This window comes from Ailuropoda melanoleuca, unplaced genomic scaffold, assembly GCF_002007445.2.
Source record: "Ailuropoda melanoleuca isolate Jingjing unplaced genomic scaffold, ASM200744v2 unplaced-scaffold5859, whole genome shotgun sequence".
NCBI lineage: Eukaryota > Metazoa > Chordata > Mammalia > Carnivora > Ursidae > Ailuropoda > Ailuropoda melanoleuca.
This window is the reverse complement of record NW_023232269.1, coordinates 1-3,654: the sequence shown is the minus strand read 5'-3', so window position 1 is coordinate 3,654 and position 3,654 is coordinate 1. Positions and strand designations below refer to the sequence as shown.

General features: G+C 54.9%; 1 long non-coding RNA gene across 2 annotated transcripts; it reads right to left on the bottom strand.

Moving 5' to 3' along the window:
* Positions 1 to 128: 128 nt before the first annotated feature.
* LOC117799846 lies at positions 129 to 2,438 on the bottom strand. 2 transcript variants are annotated; one of them, XR_004623010.1, is made up of 3 exons: positions 1,372 to 2,438; positions 1,031 to 1,202; positions 129 to 419 (listed from the first exon to the last, which is right to left on the bottom strand). It is a non-coding gene; the product is annotated as an uncharacterized LOC117799846 (long non-coding RNA). The 2 variants fall into 2 exon arrangements; XR_004623011.1 differs by having other exon boundaries at positions 1,031 to 1,113; positions 1,372 to 2,435.
* Positions 2,439 to 3,654: the final 1,216 nt, after the last annotated feature.

The window sequence follows — 3,654 nt, the reverse complement described above, 5'->3', positions numbered from 1 at the left end:
ATCCTGACCCCCCACGAGGCCCCGCATCCTCCCCAGCCCAGTCCTTGACGGCAGCCAGTCCTCCCTCCAGCTCCAGGAAATCCAGCTGCTCGGGGGCTGCAAAATTATTACAAGCTGGAGANTGGAGCCTGAGCAGCCCTGTGGGCCTGGTTCTGGGCCCAGGAGCCGCACAGTGAGGAGAGGTGAGGACGGGCATGAGTGGGGAGAGGACAGAGTGGACTCTCCCTGGGGGCCATGGCTCCCTGGTCGGCACAGACCCTGTTGTGTGCTGGCCCCTAGGGCACCCAGATTCCAGCTCCCGGGCAGGCTCTGGGAGGGAGACCAGAGTGTGGCTTCTGCTAGCTCAGACGTGTTGCTCTGTCCTGTAGCTACCACCTGTCCCTCCAGCCAGACTCCCCCTCCTGGTCGACCAGCAACACCTTCAGAGCCAAGAAGAACAAGCCGTCATCAAACTCAGGGACCAGTGAGTGGCTGGGCAGACAGGAGAGGGCTCCCTCTGGGCTCAGGGAGTCTCTGGCTGGGCTAGCGGGGGCTTGGGAGGGCTGGCCTTCCAGCTTCTCTGCTGAGCAGCCCTGTGGATAGAGCCATTTGCTTCCCCCCTCTGGGCCTCGCTCTCCTCCTGTGTGCAATGGGGTGATGCTGAATGATCGCTCCCATGGCAGGAGTGTGTGGGGTGCTGGTGACTGACCTGCGCTGGGCACAGGGCCTGGACTGCAGACCACTGTGGGGGAGGGTGAGCAGGGGCACCAGTGAGCACCCCATCCCCAAAAGCAATCTAGGCCATCCATGCAGCCGCCAGCCCCCTGGCTGGGAGCCTAGGAGCAGTGGCAGACCACAGTCCTGACACGAGGTCCATGGGTGGCTCTTCCTCAGGAGTGGGGACTCAGTGGGGACCTCAGGAGCACGAGGCCAGCTCCTCCCTCTGAGGGAAGGAGAGCAAGGAAGACCTTCCCTGGGGTCCCGCAAGGCCACAGAAGAGGGGAGGAGGATGTTCCCATGCCCAGACAGCCCTTCCCCAGCACCCGCTTACCTAGTGGGGAGGGGCAGGCGTCCTTGCTGCACACAGTAAATCTGGACTTGAAGAGTACATGGAAATTCTGCTTCGGTTAGAACCTGAGCATTGTGGGGGGGGGGTTGGTTCTTTCACTTGCTTGGCTGACAAGTGAATGAAGAACTCTTGCAGGGTCCCAGGCGTCCTGGACCTGGGGAGGGGAGAGGGGCATGTCCTCCCAAAGACAGGATGGTTTTGGGTCGTGATCCTGGGCCAGGGCCAGAGACAGCCCCTCACTGCTCCCGACTCTAGGGCTGAGGGGGCCCTTCTCAGGCACAGCAATGCCCACTGAATGCGGGGACTTCAGAAAGGACACACACCTGGACCAGGTCCTGCCCCAGGACAGTGGCTGCCTTCCCCAGCCCCGGAGGAAGAGGGACATCCTCGGCTTCTCTGGGTGGGGGTCTTCTGTCCCACTAGCAGGCACTGGCTAGTCTGCCTCTGGAAATGCACCAGCACTGAGTGGGCCAATCACTGTCCACACACAAACACGGACAACATTCTACGGAAGTGCCGGAGGTGATCCTGTGCAAATGGCCTGGGGGCCGGCGGGGCTGGCAGCTTCAGTGCCCTCCGGGGGCTGCGGGCCTCCTTTCCCTGGATGGAAATCCTCCTGGAGTCTCGTCTCCACCCTCGGAGCTCCCTTCCTGCTGGTTTCAGGACCAAGGGAGAGACTGTGGTGTGGCTGGGAAGGCTCCACCCCGGCCTCCTTCCTTCCACGCACATCACTGCTCACCAAGAAGCAGGGGCCACTGCTCCCGCATGACCTGTGCAAAGCTGGTTTAAGACACTCATTCCCTCCAAGGCCCAGCCGCTCTGGCTCCGTCACATACACCGTGCCCACGGCTGCTTGGCTGGGCCAGGAGTCCAGAAGAGCTCTCCTTTCCCAGGATCAGGGTTCCTAATCCTGGCCAGAGAAAGACGCCCTATCTGCCCTCTGCTGGAGAAGGTGAATTCCTGGGCCGGGTGGCCCTCAGGTGCCTGAGAACACGCAGCCCTGCTGGTACCCTGGAGAGAAGGGTGTTGGGCACCCCTGTCTGGGAGGGCAGTGGGCAGCACCCATCCCAGGTCGCAGGTGCACCCATCACCTAGCATGCTCGTCCTTGGACTCACCCCCAGGAGCTCTGGCTGGGTTTTTCAGTTGTATTTTCAGGAGTGTTCAGCACAGCGGTGGTGCAGATCACAGGGAACGGAACAACACTAATGCCCAAGGAGATGGATGATGGCTCAGCAGGGTAAGCGACTGACTCTTGATTTTGGCTCTGGATGGATCTCATGGTTGTGGGATTGAGCCCCACACAGGGTCTGTGTTCAGTGCAGCGTGGGCTCACGATTCTCCTTCCACGTCCTGCCTCCACTCCCATGCCACACACTCTCTCTCTAAAATAAATAAATAAAATCTTTATTAAAAAATGGAATCATACAGAATGCACTTTCAAAAAATTGTTGTAAAAAATCATGACATTAATTTTGCCATTTTAAACATTTCAGTATAAAGTTCAGTCANCAGTCGTGTTAAGTATATTTACACTGCTGTGAAACATTTCATCTTGCAAATCTGAAATTCTGTAGCCATTATTATATTTTGTATTTTTGAATTCAATTAGCCAACATAGAGCACACCATTAGTTTTCGATGTAGTGTTCAATGATCCATTAGTTCCGTGTGCATCAGATCAGCATCTTTATGTATTTTTCCAATTTAAATTTTAATTGACATACAGTGCAATATTGGTTTCTGGAGTGCAATTCTGTGATTCGTCACTTAATACGACACCCAGTGCTTATTACAGCAAGTGCCCTCCTTAATCCCCATCACCCATCTAGCCCCTCCCCCACCCCCTCTCTCCAGGGACCCTCAGTTTGTTCTCTATCATGAAGATTCTCTTATGGTCTGTTTCATTCTCTCCTTTTTTCTTTCCCCCTTCCCACATGTTCATCTATTTTCTTTCTAAAATACCACATATGAGTGAGATCATATGGTATTTGTTTTTCTCTGACACGCCTTTGAATGTCTGCACCCATTAAATCACAGCTTCCCCCTTTTCCCACTTCCCTGAATCTCCTGGTTGCTACCAGTCTAGTTTCTATTTCTGGAAATATGGCTACTTTGGAGAGCTCCCAGCTGTGGATTCCTACAGTATTTGTCTTTTTGTGAGGGCTTATTTCACAGAGCATCGTGTCCTCAAGGTTCATGCATGTTGTAGCAGGTGTCAGGATTTCCTGACTTCGAAAGGAAGTGCCTAGTGCAGGGGACTGGGGTGGGGTGAGCAGGGAATCCGGGCCAGGGCTGGGCCAGCAAGGACCCAACAGCTCCCTGACAGCACAATCTGCTCACGGGACGCCCGGCACTGTGCATGGCAAGTCCTTGGTGCCGTCTTCCTCAATGAGTCCCAGTGGTCTCGGGGAACCAGTGTGTGTGTGTGTGTGTGTGTGTGTGTGCACACCCACACATCCGTGTGGGAGAAGATGGGAGCATTGGAGGGAGAAATAGGACCTCCTGCTTTTAGGGTAGGTGGAGTTCAAACAAGTGACAGTAAACAAAGGAGATTAAACTATTTTCTATTATGAATCTGTAAAGAAAAGAATCCTCAGCAATTATGT